Here is a 19024-nt window from a genome sequence, read left to right as displayed (position 1 = left end):
TGTCGGGCAACAGACTTAGTGGCACCAGGGCTGAGAGGGGATGCAGTCTGCAATGATGCCGGAAACTGATATGAACTCCGCCATTGCTAAATCAAGACTCTGTCTCCTACTGGACTGCAGTGTAGGCCAGAGGCAGCGGTCAGCAGTGGCACACAGCCACATGTCATAGGCTCGCGATGCACAGAGTTAGTGACACCAGGGCAGTTGTCGGTAGTGTTCGATCACCTCCGTAACGATGATCCTTTTTACCACCGACTTCAACGCGTCATCCTCTTACGCCTCTCCTTGCATGCAATGATATATACTCTGCCTTTGAAAAATCGATGCTCAGTTCCAATTGTGTGACCTACCCGAGCGCAGCATAGGCCGAGGGCAGTAGTCCACGTGGGCCCACATGCACATGTGGTTGTGATGCTATGCACAGACTTGGTGTCACCACATTGAAGGGAGTATGGTGACATAAACTCAGCCATAATTAATGTTCTCTGCCATGGTGTAATCAAGACTCAGTTCCAAATGTGTGACCTACTTGTCCGCTGTGTCTGCCGGTAGAGTACGTCAACAAGAAAGGAGTACTGAGGACCTGTGTTGCGGAGGCCATGATGGTCTGAGGAGGCTGCCAAGGTCGAGGTCCTCCGGCTTGGAGCTTGCACCGGCATGTGGTGGGCCCTCTTCGGCACACGCTAGTGTCAGCAGGTGGGCATTGAGGCCTGGGTGCGCAGGCGCGGGCAAGACTGGTTTTGGGACCAGCTTCCCAGGGTGCAGCAGGCTCACAGGCTCGCAGGCAACCTTGCTCATGGTGACGACGTCGGCCTCGTGGCGGGGTGAGAGGCATAGCCCTGGCAGAGACATTGGGCATTCTGGAAGAGGACCAAGCCCAGAGTCATGTGCCTTTTATTCACACGCTGGCCTGGAGTACGTTGGGCCAGCCCACTCTGCTCAGGCTTATGGGGGGATGTAAAAAGCTACATTTCTGCATTCTTCCCCACTGGCTGGGGTGACATGGTTGCGTCCACTGTCCACGACACTCCTGACACCAGTGGTGTGTGTCAACATGGATATATGTGTGGTCTGCATACTGCAGTCTGGCCCTCACAACCACACCACACTTGGCATTGTGTACATTCTCATTCATGGGTCACTTGCCTCCTTCGCACATGCCTGGTTCCCACCTCTCCCCACAATCTGCTATTGTGTAGCTGAGGTGCCATGCCATTGATGGCTGATGCGCATGGCTGGCCCAGGTTCCCACAGTGAGTTGTGCTGTTGTGTCTGGAGGGTGTGCATGTTGTATGTAAACTTGTGATGTGTGCATTTCCAGTGTTGTGAGTTACATGATTGTGAAGTTGAGGAGTGTGTTGTGTGTTCGTTTGGAATTTGCCAACGTGCAGTGCATTTCCATGGGTGCCATCCTAGTAGCGCATGTTGATGATGGACTGTCAGTAGATGTAGGAATAAGCACACTGCCTGGGTGGTTTGTGACGACATTGGTGGAGATTCCCCTGTGGTCCAATATTGCCTGGACATTGGTGGGAAACATGCGCTTCTGTTGCGGTTATTGTGTGCAGTGTTTCCAGGGGGCACAAATAGGACATGTGTGCAGTCAATTGCCCCCCTGACACGTGCGGGAAGCCATTTGTGGTGTAGACTCCTTGCTTGGTCTCCAGATGTTCCTAATCAGTGTGTGGGAAGTATAGATAGTGTGGTACCAAGCTGATGGTGTCATCCATGACTGTTGTAAGGGACTTGGATTGGGCTGGCTGTGTGACTCCTCCGTCTCAGGCGGTTGTTGGTTGGAGGGTACCAGATGCCGTCATGTGCAGCATGGCCAGCAGCTTTGTCTGAAGTGGGATGTTTGTTGTCCGCTGTGTTGGTACCGTCAGCCAGTGGACAATGGTGGTCAGGATGTGGCGGATGGTTGTCCCTTTGGGCCTATAGTGGGCAATGACATTTTCTGGTTTGGGGCTGTGAGGTTGGTGCATTTTCTGGGGGTCACTGTCTTTGTCTGCGCTGCCTCATTGTTGGTCCGGGGGTAAGTCCTGGGGGTGGGGGGTGTTGTGGCCCTGTTGGGGCTCTGCGTTGCATGTTAGTTGGCTCCATGGCATCTGTTGCCCTTCAGGTGTGGCTCTGGGCTGGGCTCCCTTTTGTGATGGAGGCTGCCGTCCGACTTTACACCAGGTCAAAGCAGATGCTAATTCCCTGCTGCTAACGCGCCTTATCGCATTTTTTGGGTTCTTATCGCCTATCTGGCTAGTTGTTGAGAATGTTGCGAAGTGGTGTTGTCACGGCTTTTGGCATGGGAACTCCTACTCTGCATCTTATTAGTGATAGTTGCGGGGGTGGGGTCATCTGTGGTGATGTTGTTTGCGGCTGCTAACGCAGGTAAACTGGTGATATGGGCTGTTAACACCAGCTTGTGAATGAGGCGATACATTTATTGCCACTTTGGCTGCTATAAAGTGCAGTTAACTTGGCGATAAGTCCTAGAGAATATGCCCCCAGGCTGCTTATTACTTCCAGGGTTCACGTTATTTTGTTAATCACCTTAACCCAAATGCACCACTGGCTTAGATAAAATAATACGTTTTAATATTAGTTTGGGCCTTTCAAATTAAGTGCAAACATTTCCACACACATACAGTAACAAAGTTGATTTAGACCATCCTAAACAGCTATAATGCTATATATGGAGGCAGCCCGCAGCAGCATTGTGCAATACTAGGCATCATTCCAAGATTTTTGCTTCAACCTGCAAACCGTAGGCAGTCAGAAACTTTGCTCAGAGGAATGGGATTTGTCTGCAAATGCCTGAAGTCACGTCGTTGCCGCCCAGCCGCGATTGGAAGTGAATTTCCTGATGCGGGTGTTCTGTGGGGAGAACATACAGTACCAGGAAAAGCCAAAGCAAGGATAGTGATTTCTGCACCTGCTAGATGCACACGCCCGGTGTGGGGGTAGAGGATGGTGAGTGAGGAATGAGCAAGAGTAAGAGGGGGGGTGGAACTGCGGTACAGCAGCAGCAGGCCTTCTAGTGCCCTTTACCGCACTTTGCTGAAGCAGGAACTGTTTCTCACTTCAGGATGGGCCTCTGAATCTGTCCCTTGTGGTTTTTTTAAACTCTGTGAACATGCACTTAGCAAAGTTCGCAGAGTTTAAGAAAAAATAATTATGCAAAGTTCCAATTTGCAACACCGCACATCTAAGTGCACCCATAATCTCAGCACACCCATATGCAATTGGCTTTGAGCTGTACCATAAAATGCACTCCATAAAAATGCGCACGACTTATGAAATATTTAATGAAGCTCAGTGGATGGATGTCACATCGCCTTCTGAAGTGCAACTCTTCAAAACACCATGGTTTAGCCTAAAATGCTTACTTTTGATGTTCTTGCCCTGCACTCCTAAAGTTAACCTGGGTCACACCTTTTCCTTGTTTATCTTTCTGCCTCTGGTGTGTTATTTTGTGCTGTCTCTGATGTAATAGAGAAAACGAATTAGGAAATGGCTCTTTTAATGCGTAGAACACTGAGTATCCCAATGTATGTTCAGATACTGTTTCATGTGTATACTCTTTGTTTTCTCCTGCTCATTTATTCTTTACTAATTCAGAAATGAAAGATTTAAAAAATTGAACATCCTTATCATGCAATCCCAGATTTAGGTGCTGGGATACCCGGGGGTTGTAGTTCAATTCCAGTCCATTTGTATTGAGGCCCAAAGAGTTACAACAGCTAGAACCCCCCCCCCCCCACACACACACACATATATACTCCACATTCAAACATGATTGTCTGTCAAGGGGATCACCCTCTCCAGGCATGGGCACATCACGTTTGTCAATCTATCAATATTTTATAGCGTTGACCATGACCATGAACGACGGATTGGTGTTCCGAAAATGACACAAGCACCCAGAAAACAGGTCAACTTTTGGCATCACAACCAATAACAGGCACATGTCCAAAAGACTGCGCCACCATGAGCTTGGTGTCCTAACTGTGACTTCCAAATTAGGGACATCTTGTTCCTGGCAGTAGGAGATTTTAGAAACAGTTGACCCTTCAGCAGTCCTTCTTTGGTATCACAACTAAAACCTGTTGCTACTCACTGGTAGGACTATAATTCACAAAGTAAGTTGTCAAGCTAAGCCATACTCCCTTGATGGAATGCTGAAAGTCCTACTTTGCATCAGGCGGCCTCAAGTTTCTATTACCAGATGATCATGTGCCATCTAACTGAGATTGTCCAAGGGTCTAGTTAGTCCTACACCAGTCCTGCGACAAACGGCTGAGATAATCAGACAACCATTTCCAAACACATAGTGGCCTAACCGCTAAGGTGGTCTATCTCAAATCTGGGGAACTGGGTTTGATTCTCGGCAAAGACGCCCAACATCCTGTGATTCTGTGCGAATCACTTAATTTCCCGTGCCTAACCAAATTGAATGTGTCCTTGTGGAACGTAGCTGGTGGTCATGTAAAGCGCTCTAATACTACGAGTCAAGTTTGCGCTATATAAAACAAAAAAAAAACAAAAAAAATAGCCAAGGCTGAGAAAGCATGTAAACACTGCGGCCAGTTTTAACTTGCTCTTTGCACTGCACGGAGGAAGATAGAGGAGGAGCAACAGTGCTCCATTTACAATGTGGTGGCCCCTAGCACATCAAAGCAGCTCCCACTGCTTAATCTATATGCAAGAAATCTATATAGTCTTGCATATATATATGAGTATTGTGCTGGATTTTGTGGCACACTTTAGCGCCATCAAATTGGACAACTGTGTTATGGTACCTGTTACTTTAATGGCAGAAGTGTGGTATGAAGTGCTATATAAAAAACACAGTTTTATTATTAATGTTACATAAGGCTCAGAGGTTGGTTTGATGCCAAACTTTACCAATCAGTGCTGTGCTAGCTTTAACTCTTGTTGCTGCATCATCCTCAGGCTTATCACAGAGTGCAGAATGGTGGCAGACCCACTCCAGTTTGTGAAGTTTGAAGAACAACTAATGTAAGGATGAATGAAGACTTACTTAATTGTGCTGCACATCACAGCCTAGAATTGGGGCTACTGTAGTTGATCTTACAACAGACTAATAAGATTCATTGAGCTGACGTGGGAACTTTCCGGGTCATAATCCAATGATATCTTGCAGGGTCTTTTAAAGAATATTCTTTTTCTTGGCTAAGTATATTATTTACATTTACGGCCCACCTCCTCAATCGTACCCTCATTTTAAGACACTTTACTATGATTATAGGATTATAAATGGAATTTCATAGGCTCTGTTTTATGAAGTCGGAAGTTTCACGCTTCTGTATGGGACTCCTGAAATTTACCTCCTCTCTTAACCCGCTCTTTTAACACATTTTTGAAATTGCTGTGAAACTGACTCGTCGATCTATTGAAAGGATATGAAGGTCTCATTAATTTGTTTGGGAAAATCAGGTTACATCAGCGTGAATAAATCTATTTACAATGTTAAACTCAATTTCCTATGCACTCATTTCAATCTCTGTCCGGTTATAAAAACACATTAGACATTCATATTACGTATCATTTCACAAAAACACTCTCATGTTTGGATGATTTAAAAAAATTGGAGCAGTATGAAATGGCAGTCTTTGTTTATGTGGAGATAATTTTGTCCGTACTTTGATGCAGTATCTTGGTTGGTGTTGGATCTGAGGTAGGTAAAAGGGTTGAGAAACATTTTAAAAACTAGGGAGAATGAATGCGATGGATGATCTACCAAAATACTGTGGCGCATATTATCAAGACAGGCGATAAAATTATCGCCGTTTTAGCGGCAGAAAACTGCTGCAAAATGGCGATAATGGGCTTGATAATATGCTCTATGGAATTCCAATTGAAGCCCATGTTAGATGTGAAGGACATCTAACTTGGGCTTCAATTGGAATTCCATAGAGCATATTACCAAGCCCCTTATCGCCGTTTTAGCTGCAGTTTTCTGCCGCTAAAATGGCGATAATTTTATCACCTGTCTTGATAATATGCCCCTGTGTTTTTAATATTGACCTGCACTTATATATACTCCACAATATCGACTACCACTATATGGTCAAGGTGAGTAGGATTGCAGTTATGTATGGTAAATGTATACTTCTCTATATATTTCTACCTTGATTCTAACCTTCGAGCCTGTCGCAGTGTGCTCTACCGGCTATTAAAGGCCCGCTATCGGGTTAAAGGTCGAAGGCTGGGCCTTTAACAAGGGAACAGGCCTTTAATGGCCGATAGAGCCCGTCATGGAGGGTTCTAAGGCTATTGGAACATTCCGCCCCTAGAGGGCAGAATGTTCTAATTTGTAAAACAAAGGCCTCACAGAGCCAGAGCGTGTTGATATCCTCTCGGGCTCTGTGAGGCCTTTGTTAAACATTGGAATGTTAATGCTCGTGCTTCTACAGTCCCATTAGATGCACCGAGCACTCCATTGTTTTCAATGGGTCGCTTAACATTCCAATGTCCTACTATATGTTAGTAGTCCACATAAATGCGCAGATCGATATTATTGACATCAATATTTTTACTTTCTACCCTGTTGCTATTAAAATGTGCTATTTGCTCTCTGTTGCCTCTTATGCAATGACTGCATACCTTTGTACACATGATAATCAATTTGCTGGGCGTATATATCGTTTGTTCTATGGAGGGGCTTATGTGAAATTGATTAGAAGTATTTCAATGATTGATATATTTTTGAATAGTGACAACATGGTAAAGTTCAATGCAACTTTTAAAACAAATAAGACATAATAAAGACAACTAAATGCTGATGAGTAACACATTTGTCTAATATGTGAGAGATTAGGGATGGCTGCTGTTGCCTCACTTGCAGCTCCATTCAATGTATCATTTTATAACGGCCAATCTCTGTCCTTCTCTTTATCTGTTGCATTATTTTTTCAGGGTGATTTGTGGTTTATCCCATTGTTCTGTCTGTTTAATGTCATGCTCTAAATAGGGTTTCTGGTTTAATCGTATTCTTCCTCCATATCCCCCGTGAGTTGGACACATTGTTTGTATTAACCGATGTGCCCGGCCGGGTTCTGCATTCTCGTGCCAGCCATTAAGTCACAACGTTCCCCAAACGGCAGAACGCTCGTGTTTTAGGAAGCATATTTCAGCAAATGCAGGATGAACATGTCCCATGCTTTGAAGGTCACAGGAGGTCACTTCCTCAGGTGGGATCTGCATCCAGGATATGTTGCTTCACTGTCTGAATGAAACCTACCAGGCTGCCAACTTGGTGTCAGTGCTGCCAGTAGATGTCTGGGCCAGTTTGTTCACAACTGAAAGTTACCGTCATCTGATGACCATATGGCGGCCAATGAAAGCACAGTGTGACAGGCTTCAGGTAGTCCACACTGAGCACCTTGCCAAAGGAGTGAAAAATCAGACCAGCCGAGTTATATGCAGGGCATGTAAAGTGAAAAGAATTCACGTTTGTAAAGTTTGACATAAGAAATAGTGTTGGCATAGCTTTTCCCCAGTAAGAGCTTGACAATTAATTGGAAATTCATCTGCCAGTGCATTAACTTTCTTGGTATATATACAAGTCCACTTCCAAAATGATAGGTTTTCTTCTAACACAAGTATGATACCCATATTAAGCCAGCTGTGTGGGAATGAAAGGTTAGTTATGCATGTCTGAGTGAGTGTGTGTGTGCATGTTTGAGTGTGTGGTTGTGGTTGTGCATATGTGTGTGAGTGTTTGAGAGACAGAGACAGAGAGAGAGAGGGAATAAGCAGTGCTTAATTTGAGCTGGTGCTTAATTTCAGCAGTGCTTAGTACCGCCACTTAATCATCAACAACAGTGCTTTTCATGAACCCCAGTTGCGGACACATTCATTTATGCAGTGGTCGAAGTGGGAAATAAAAAGTAGGGGAACTGTCGGTGGAGAATCAGGGGGCAGGAATAACCAAAGATTGAATCAGTGGGCGGAGTCAGGGGTTTGGCCAGAAATAGCAAAGCATACCAATTTTTAGTACGTTTAGCATTTCACTGACCAGTTACAGCTTATAACGTTATTTAATTAAAACAATGGATAAACATGTTTATTTGAGGTTTAATTCAGGAAAAAGCAAACACTTATAGGGAATACAGGTTTATGTAAAGCGTGTGAAATATAAGCAGGAACAACATGTTACCTTAACCCTTTTGTTGCTGCCGTCGGCACACAAGGTGCTCCATGCATAGCCCAGTTCAAACCAGTTGCTGGGGCACTCTATCCCCAGCTCTGGCGCGAAACTGGACAAACGGAAAGGGGTGTAACCACCCCCTTCTCAGGTTCCACCCACAGGAGGGACCTAGCAGGTAATCCAGCCCCTTAGTTTAGTATAAAGTTAGGAGCTGTGTCTAGAGACTTTAGATTTATCCTGGAAAGAAACTCTGAAACGAAACTCTTGGACCTTCGACGTTCCATATTGACTGGAAGACTGAAGACATCTCCCTTGTGGTCAAGGAGTGACCACCCTGTGCATACAGGCACCAACAGTAACTTGCTGGTTTGCTTTGTCGACGCTCCTGCTAGAACCCGAAGACTTAGCGATGCAGGAACTGGACTTCCAGACTTCTCTGACTCCGACCCACATCCACAGCAAAACTGAGACCCGTGGCGGACACGAGAGACGTGGGACCGGATATCCTGGACTACCTGCTTTTTGCTACCTGTGCAGCTACTGAGGTACCCTTGAAGTTGTGCATTAGGGTTTGAGAAGCCCCAGACCCGAGCAGCATTTGCACCGAAACTCAGCCCTCCACACTCCACGAGTGGGGTGTGGGGCCTGTGCCCGTATTTCAGCTCAATGCGTCTTCGCGGTTGCTAGCCCGTTGGCTAGTAGGCCCTCTGAAGACATCTTTGTAAAACTACACTGCTTGCCTGGTTGCTCCGGGCTTGCTCCAGCTTCTCTGTGAAGGAGAAGCTCCCCAGACTTGCTGGTCTGAACTGAGGCCAATCTTCCCATCCTGCGTGGATTGCATTTGCCAAGGTTTGTTGGGTCCAATCTGGATACCGACATCGCCAACAGCTAGATCCGTCATGGGACAGCTCGACTCCAGCTTCTGGTCATCGTTGACGCCTCCTGGTCCTCGTGGCTGTAGAGACAAGCTTCACCTCTTCACCTGATGGCATCTCGACATCGCCTGGTTCCTTCCTGGTCCCTTCCTGGTCACTGGCTAGTGACCCAGACTCTGTCCCCTCTGCTTTCAGGTTCTTCTCGACTCCGAGCTACCCTTGGATCCACCCGGACACTTTTCTCCTGGTCGCCTGCAGCACTTTCTTGCAGCTCTCCATAGGAAACAGCGACGAAACCCGACACGAAAGAACACCTATGCACCCGGCTTCCCTGGGTGAGGTAACTCGAGTACTCCGGTGCTCCCGTGGGTATTAACTATCCAAGTGTCCTAGTTTAACAGGGTTTTCCCGTAGTCCATCCGGAAGTGTTCAAAATCTACGACTTCGTAACTTTTACGTTCCCATTGAAACTCTATCGTAACCTGCGTGTGTGTTTATACACTGCACACGCTTCCCGTGGGCCTCCTACTTCCAATCCCTTGGTTGCTCAGTGTAGCCCCAGCGATTTCCTAGGCCCTAGGCCTACTCACCTTTCCTGAAGTGGTTCTTATACCACTTATTTAGCATATGGTTCGTGAGGCCCCTAGGGCAGAATTGTATTTGTGCAACTTATAGTATGCTTATTGAGTAACTTGTGCTGTATCTCGAACTCTGACCTCATAAAGAGTGCAGAGGGGTTGTGTTAATAATAAATACATATATATTTGATATATACCGTGTGTGGTGTCCTTTCATTTGGTATTCAAGGGATTATATATGGTAAAACAGCTGGCTTCACATGCTCTCTGAAGTTTTAGCCTAAAACTGCTTTGTCCATGCTACCACTAGGATAGCTGGTCTATAAGGTTGACTTTACAACCATCACCATAAGGGTTGTTTGGACTGGTGCAAGGTGCCCACTAGAATAGTGGACATCATATATCATGCCAACTTCTCACACTGCCCTGTTCACTACACCTTCCCTGTTCACTACACCTGCCCCGTTCACTGCTCCTGCCCCGTTCATTGCTCCTGCCCCGTTCACTGCTCCTGCCCCGTTCACTGCTCCTGCCCCGCTCACCGCTGCTGCCCCGCTCACCGCTGCTGCCCCGCTCACCGCTCCTGCCCGGTTACCGCTCTTGCTCATGCCTAATCACCGCTCCTGCCCCATCACTTCTCCTGCTTTGTCACCTCTCCTGCCCCGTCACCTCTCCTGCCCCGTCACTCCTCCTGCCCGGTCACCTCTCCTCTCCTGCCCTGTCACGTCACCTGCCCGTCATGTCACCTGCCCGTCACATCACCTGCCCGTCACTTCTTCTGCCCGGTCACTTCTCCAGTCCGTCACTTCTCCAGCCGTCACTTCTCCTGCCCGGTCACTTCTCCTGCCCGGTCACTTCTCCTGCCCTGTCGCCTCTCCTTCACTGTCACTTCTCAATCCCCATCACTTCTCATTCCCAGACACTTCTCCTGTCCCATCACTTCTCCTGGCCCGTCACTTCTCCTGGCCCGTCACTTCTCCTGTCCCGTCACTTTTCCTGCACCGTTGCTTCTGCCCCGTTCACTGCTCCTGCTCCATTCACTGCTCCTGCTCCATTCACTGCTCCTGCCCCATTCACTCCTACTGCCCCATTCACTCCTACTGCCCCGTTCACACCTACTGCCCCATTCACTCCTACTGCCCCGTTCACTGCTCCTGCCCGGTTCACTGCTCCTGCCCGGTTCACAGCTCCTGCCCCGTTCACTGCACCTGTCCGTTCACCACTCCTGCCCGGTTACCACTCCGGCTCATGCCTAATCACCGCTCCTGCCCCATTACTTCTAATGCTTCGTCACTTCTCGTGCCCCGTCACCTCTCCTGCCCATCACATCACCTACCTTGTCATGTCACGTGCCTGTCACTTCTTGTGCCCAGTCACCTCTCCTACCCTGTTGCCTCTCCTTACCAGTCACCTCTCCAGCCCTGTCACCTTTCCTGCCCTGTCACCTCTCCTGCCCTGTCATCTCTCCTGCCCTGTCACCTCTCCTGCCCTGTCACCTCTCCTGCCCTGTCACTTCCCCTGCCCCATCACTGCTCCTGCCCCATCACTGCTCCTGCCCCATCACTGCTCCTGCCCCGTCACTGCTCCTGCCCTGTTCACTGCTTCTGTCCTTTCAACGCTCCTGCCCCGTCACCTCTCCTGCCCCGTCACCTCTCCTGCCCCGTCACCTCTCCTGCCCCATCACCTCTCCTGTCCTGTCACTTCTCCTGCCCCATCACCTCTCCTGTCCTGTCACTTCTCCTGCCCAGTCACCTCTCCTGCCCAGTTACCTCTCCTGCCCAGTCACCTCTCCTTTCCTGTTGCCTCTTGTGCCCCGTCACTGCTCCTGGCCTGTCACTTTTCCTGCCTCGTCACATTTCCTGCCCCGTCACCGCTCCTGCCCGTTCACTGCTCCTGCCCGTTCACTGCTCCTGCTCGTTCACTGCTCCTGTCCGGCCAGCACTCCTGCCCGATCACCGCTCCAGCCCCATCACTTCTCTTGTCCCATCACTACTCCTGCCCCGTTCACTACTCTTGTCCGTTCACTGCCCCTATCCGTTCACTGCTCCTGCCCATTCCTAATCACCGCTCCTGCCCCTTCACTTCTCCTGCCCCATCACTTCTCCTGCCCCGTCACCTCTCCTTTCCTGTCACCTCTCCTGTCCCATCACTGCTCCTGACACGTCACCTCTCCTGACCCGCCACTTCTCCTGCCTGTCACTTCTCCTGCCTATCACTTCTCCTGCCCTGTCACTTCTCCTGTCCGTTACTTCTCCTGCCCAGTCACCTCTCCTGCCCTATTACCTCTCCTTTCTTGTCGCCTCTTCTGTCCCGTCACTGCTCCTGCCCAGTTCACTCTGAGTACATATTTGACAAGATACACAAGGTGGCAAATTACCCACAGTACTCTGTTTGGGGAAAGCTCCTCTGTAATCACTAACTCCAATCTCACTGGCACATGACATGCTAAAGGCAGACGGCGGGGGCATTGTTTTTCGAAAGGGGGTAATCAGCCTCAATCGGAAACTAAAGCATTTCCAATCAGAAACTAAAGCATTTTCAATATTATATACAACAAAGCCATAGTTGTATGAATGTAGTATATTTATCTTTTCCAACCAACAAATCTTTGACAAAGCCAATAGTCCTGGCTTGTTGTAGGTGTAATGTTACTTGTTGTATTATATATTTGGAGGCAATAACAGAAGCAGCAAAATACAAGTCGGGCAGCACATTACGCTGGGCACATATTTTTAGCATAAATGTTTTAAGCCACATCCTTAATTATATTGACCACGTCCCTTTGAGAGCCCCCCAGTTTTTTCATCCCACTTAAAGCCCTGCCCCAATTGTGCTGTGAGTGATGGAAGGTCATGAAAAGTTGGTCGTATGGGTGTCAAGGGGGATCATATTATCAGAGCCACTGTAGCGTCACAACGAGAGATTCCCCAGCACACAGGCCCTTTACGAGGAGATTGAGACAAATAGTCTTTCTCAGTCTCATTAGATTGTACTGGGTTGCCTTCCTGAGGAACAGTGCAAAAAATGTCAGTGCATCAGTGAAAAAAAATGCGATTAACCCTATACACAGAAAAGGCATTTTTTTCAGGCCTTCTCACATAACATGACACCATCATTGTATTGTAATTGCATTTATATAGTGCTTACTACCCCCAACGAGGCGTCAAAGCGCTCTTTCAGGGAAAGCTCCTCTGTGATCACTAACTCCAATCTCAGTGGCACATGACATGCTAAAGGCAGACTGCGGGCGCATTGTCATTCTAAAGGGGGTAATCAGCCTCAATCGGAATGACAATGGGCCTGCAATCAGCCTGTGAGAGCTCAGGGAGGGGCTGCTGCAGCCTCTGGAGTACAACAGAGAAGTGTGAGCAGCCCCTGAAATGAAAGAAAAAAGTTATCGTTTTTATTAGGTAGAACTATTCTTGCCGTCCCGGGATGCTTTTTTGAAAGCAAGAAGTAGGGGAACGGACTGGAATAGTTTCTAGAAGTAGGGGCACGCCGTGCCCTTCCGTCCCCGCCCACTTCTACCACTGCATTTATGGGAAGATTAAGGGATTTGCCCAGAATCGCAAGACGTTGAGCCAATGCCACGACTGGAACCTGACTCCCCAGCTCCAAAGTAGGCAGCTCTGGTCATTATGCCACATCCTCTCCCCACTTTCATGGTTGGTAGTTGGTTCTGTTTTAGGTGGCTCTAATAGGAGAAATGGGCTGATGGAAGCTGCCTCCTGACGAGAGCCCGGGCACTTATTTTCTTTTTACAAATTAACCAATGGGAATAATTGAGAGAGTTGGAGAGAGGGAGAAAAGCAAATACATCTTTAGCACTCCTAGGAAATGGGTGGGAAAATGTGTCAGTAAGAGTAAAAAAAAATTGGTACTTGCAATTCATGGATTAAAAATATGCCCGTTAATTCGCACAAACTGTGATCTGAAAGCTTAACCTCCACACATGGGAATAAAGAGTAAGGAATCAGTGATGAATTCAAATGGGGTAAAGAGGTTAAAAAAAATCTGAACCAGGGTGGTGTATAAGGTGGTGGAGGATTAAATAAAAGGCTGTATAGCTAATTTGTAAAAAAAAAAAAAAAAAAGAAAACATAAGTGCAGGCACCCAAAGTTTTACCTAGGAGCCCCCCACCTGCAATGCAAAATGCCAGAATTGTCGAGTACTAGGGTCGCCAAATCTACCTCATTTCTTTTTCTTTCATCACCTAAACCTCCAGTCTCTTTATCGTACTCTTGCATGTTATTTTCCATAACTGCTGTCTTCCTTTGTCACTATTTTCTTACTTTCCCTTCATTCTTCTTTCTCTCTTTTCTGCCTTTCTTATTCTTGTTCTGAGTGAAAGTCTAATGATGAGAAGTTAGTAGCTGTCCTGCAAAATGAGTGCTGGAGTTCAGAACCTTCACAAATTAAGTTTTGGGTGGGAAGATTAAATAAACGATCTTAGGGTGAAAGGGTAAGGCATTGGTAGGAAAGTTAAGGAAGAAAACAACTGAGGTGACTGGAATGAGCATATTTGTATACAAAACATTTACGTGGATTGATAGCCCGTCAAAAGCGACCAAGAGTTACAAGTATTTGTTGAATTGAAATGGAGCTCAGAGGCCTAGAGTGATAGAGTGAATTAAAGAAGAGGTAGATTTAACTGAACTCCAAATCTAGGATTTTCTTGTTTCTTGAAAACTCTAACGAACTGTCTACCAGCACCGTGGTATTCCAATGAGACCTTGCACGAAGTCCGTGTGAAAATTCACCAAAGCTATCTGCTACCATTCACATTTGTATCTGAGTACGAGTAGTTGCCAAAACCAGTAAAGATGTCTGAAAGATTGCATTATTAGGTATCTTTTGTTTACTCAATCAGCTGTATCTCTCCAAAAAAGTTACATATAACCTTTGACAACCACAATCAATGCTGCTGAAGCAACATTTGGCTCGTTCTAGGGTAAATGCCAAAAGACTCCCCAATAAAAAAAATGGAAAAACACATTCAGTATGTGTTGCTCATTGAGAATTTACATAAATCTTCTGAGGTGGATGTCACATCGCCCCCCCCCCAGGTAACAACGTACTGGAGTTAGGAGTGATGTTAGGTTACGTCTTTATTCACTCAGTGCCCTGCTCTAACTGCCCCTCGGTCCTTGTCCCTCCTATTCCTGTTCCTGTTCCTAGCTCCGCCCCCCAACCACTAGACTGCATCACGACACGACAGTGGACACATTCGAAGAAATGCTGCAGAGGGGCATGCATGTGGAACATACTTGATCATATGGAATGTTACTTCTCAACTTTATATAGTGTGAATGACTGTATTTTGCCTACTTTCTCTAAAGTAGTTCATTTGAGCAAGTAATGCACAAAACGCATTGTATTATTCTGAAAGTAAAGGAAGCACCTCATCTTAATAAATATACCTTAGAGTAGTATCACTTTGTGGGCTCCCTTGTTCACCTGAATCACTCATGTAGGGTGTCAGAGTTCTGACCTGACTGTAAACACCAATTGTTCCATTTTGTTAAGTAGACCTGCTCAGTTTTTGTTGTTCTTATCTTCTGCACCTTACTCACTTTTAAAATAGGCCCTTACTCCAGTTAAAGTCACTGGGCAAATGTAACTGTTAATGTCACTCATAGGGTAACAATGGAGGGGACAGCAATTTAATGGGGCTCTCCTGCGACCCTCCACAAGCACCTCCCGAGTACCCGGTAGGTTGAGCGCGCCCCATAATTGATGTCACTGTGGAAGGAGGGTTGAGGTGTCAGAGTGTTTAAATGGACAACATGAGAAGACCGCTCTGTTTTCCAGTCAGAGTGAAACAGCTCTTTAACCCTTCAAGGGACAGGTGGGATCTTGGGATGTGTAGATTGGGCTTGAGTTGCTCTGGCTTGGCAGAAGCTTTATTAAAATGTACGTTGGAAAGGTTGGAGCCCTTTACATTGAATGAGCTTTGAATTAATAAACAGTATATTGCGTTACCAATGGAACAGCTCGTGTTTTCTCTGTTTTACTTGAGCTTGTCACTGACGCCCAATCGCCTGAAAGATAACTGAACCTTTGTAATTAATAAACTTTCCCCCCAAAAATATTTTGCACACTATAAAGTGTACTGAAGTCACCCTACAGCAGCACGTGATTAATGTTCTCACCGTCAAGTATGGTAGGAGTGGCAATGATTTCTTGCCCTCTTGTTGCACAGGGTGGCATGTGTTCTGACTGCTCCGTGTTCCTAAGATGCAGATGATCACGGCTCTGGGACGCTAATGTTCTACACAACTCCTATGCTAGGTGGATCCCAGGTGCGAGCAGGAAACAACATCCACAAGCTAAGAGAAAGGCAAAGTAGGTAAAGGGGGAAAAATCAGAAAACAGAAGCAAAACCAATGTGGCAATAATAATAATAAAAATATATGGAATGAGGAACAATGATATGCAAAATAATTTTGCTTAGCTATGCACAAACAAGAACTGAGAAGTAGTTCTCACAAAATTGAGAATCATTTTTTTGCTAAGCAATATGACATAGAAGGCTTTTGTGGGTCATTGGTCATGCAGCCCTTTTTAGAGCAATGGGTCACCAATCATGACTGCACCAGATGGAGAAACACACAGGGAGAAAGAACTAATTGAAATCGAGGGTGACAACAGATGGGCCACTTAGAATCAAATGGGCAATGTATAAAGGAATAGACTAGAACAGAGAAAGTATGACTTTTCACAAGGACATGGATTGATCTGACAATTTCCCTGGACTGAATCGTTCTGAATGAAGGCGGACTGGCCTTACGAGTCAGCCACCATGGCATTTTCTCACATGCTGGGGTGCTCTTTTCAGAGATGGAGGGTCTATCATGACCCAACCATCAGCTTTTCCACGACCCCAATATAGTAGCAGCTTCCTGCAGTCCAGGGTTGATTTTAGTTTGCATACTTCCCTGCAGAGAAGCACATTTCATTGGGATAACCTACAACTGTAATGCATTGCAGTGTTACTGGTGTTCATAAGGCGCTTTAGATTACTTTGCAGGGACCGAAGTTGTATTTGAGTAATCTCATTGTATTACTTATGTATCTCTTCGTACGCCTGTAGGGGCATATCAACAACGAGGGCCGATAATTATCGTCCAGGGCGCCTAGCGCAGATTTCCCTAATGCCGGCTATCGCTGAATTAATTCGACGAGTAAGTGCGTTATCAACGCATAACTCAAGGGTGATATATATAACTCAGCGATAGCGGGGAAATAGCAGGTTTTGCAGGGAACATCGCTGGCTTTCCAGCGATGTTCACTGCAAAACGGCGATATGCCTGATGACATGACCCTGTGGTCATAGCACATCAATCCACCTCCCATTGTCAACATACAATAGTCAGGATTTTAGCAGACGTTAGTTTTTGGCGAAAACCGCGGTTTTCGCCAAAAACTAACGTCTGCTAAAATCCTGAGGGCTTTCTTGTAAATATCGCAATGTGCATTTAGCGATAATTTACAAGTCAGTCCGTCAGGGGTAAGCCCAGTGACGCCCACTTTGTATCTCTTTAGAGATGCAAAGCGAGGCGTCGGCAAAACGGCTGATAACATGCGCTAATGCATGTTAGTACCGGCTTGCAAATAGGGTGAAAAGATTATCTCTGCTTTTTTGGCTTTAAAAGCCAAAAAAGCGGAGATAAGGCCCTTGATAATATGCCCCGTAGTTTGAAAAGCGCTCCAGTTTGGATCGAATTCCTAGCACCCTTGGGAGTGCATGGTTGAAAGGTGTCATTTTTGTCTTTCTCCGAAGGGTACAGTGAGAGCAGAGGGCAAAGCTCCAACTGATCCTACATGGGTCTCTTTAAGAGACAGCATTATACACTGCAAATGAGTTGCTGATGGTAAGTCAAGTCGCGCCCAATGGATGTTAATATTAGAGTGGTAGCCCTGCAGATGTGAATGGGGTTTCGTGAGTCTCTCGCTCCAGCACTGACTGTCGGCTTTATGATTTCCTGTTAATAAGGTCGGAACTCCTTTAAAAGCTATGATTTCAACAGTCCCGGGCGTCGTGAGGAAGTGTGACTAACACATGGCACAGACTCCGGCGTTGACAGCACAGATCTCTGAGTTCATGTGGCTGTATGGATAAGAAACCCCTTTCGAAGCTCTGCAGCTCGGCAATGCTTGTTTACTTCAAGTACTAGACTCAGACCCCAGCTCATATGATTTGGACAGACTCAAAGGTTTCTCAATAAGGAGACAGAAAGGAGGCCATTTTGCTGTGACATTTGCTTCACACTCCCACAACAGGAGCTTTATATGTATGTATATATTACCTACTGGCGGTCGCCAGTAGGTATATATAGTTAGGATTTTTTCTCTATGGGTTTTTTGAAAATTCTATGTCTAATAACTTTGGCGTTTGTGGACGGAATCGGCTGAAATTTTCAGGAAAATGGCACATTTTGTTTCTGAGCAGCCCTTGAAAATTTGGGGGGGGTTCGTCCAGTGGGGGCCGAGAAAAAAGGGGGGTCCCAAAACGTGTTTTTAACATTGAGTTTTCCATAGGGCGGTTGGCCTCACTTTTAGCCCGAACGGCTGAATGGATTTGCACGAAACTTGGCAAAATTGTAGGGACTGGTAGCCCGATGTGCCTTTTGTAGGTCTCAATATATGTGCTCCAGTGGATTTTGAGAAATTAACGTTTAAAAAAAGATATATATCTGTAACAGCGGACCGGTTAGCGCTCTGGTTCGCGGACTTTTCGCGCAACGGAGCTTTGTGAAGCGAAGCTGATTGGTTCTCCGGCGTCTGTCAACATTCCAAACAGTCCGTAGCGGCCGCCATCTTGTCTCTCGGTAGGATCGAGAGACAAGAGGAGGTCAAAACAAAGGGGGAAATAACTATAAGGGGGCATAGTAGATCCTCGCTGACCCCCTAGGTTTGATGTGGAGGTTTTAAAAGGGCCCCGCGGGGCAAAAAAAAATAATAATAATAATAATCGAACGGCTGAATGGATTTGCACGAAACTTGGCAAAATTGTAGGGACTGGTAGCCCGATGTGCCTTTGCTAGGTCTCAATATATGTGCTTCAGTGGATTTTGAGAAATTAACGTTCAAAAAAAGATATATATCTGTAACAGCGCACCGCTTCGCGTACTTTTCGCGTTACGGAGCTTTGCGAAGCGAAGCTGATTGGCTCTCCGGTGTCTGTAAACATTCCAAACAGTACGTAGCGGCCGCCATCTTGTCTCTCGGTAGGATCGAGAGACAAGAGGAGGCCAAAGCGAAGGGGCAAATGACCATAAGGGGGCATAGTAGATCCTCGCTGACCCCCTAGGTTTGATGTGGAGGTTTTAAAAGGGCCCCGCGGGGCAAAAAAAAAAATAATAATAATAATCGAACGGCTGATGACCATAAGGGGGCATAG

The sequence above is a fragment of the Lissotriton helveticus genome, chromosome 7, assembly GCF_964261635.1.
Source record: "Lissotriton helveticus chromosome 7, aLisHel1.1, whole genome shotgun sequence".
Lineage (NCBI taxonomy): Eukaryota > Metazoa > Chordata > Amphibia > Caudata > Salamandridae > Lissotriton > Lissotriton helveticus.
The sequence above is the reverse complement of the archived record's forward strand: the minus strand, read 5'-3'. Positions refer to the sequence as shown.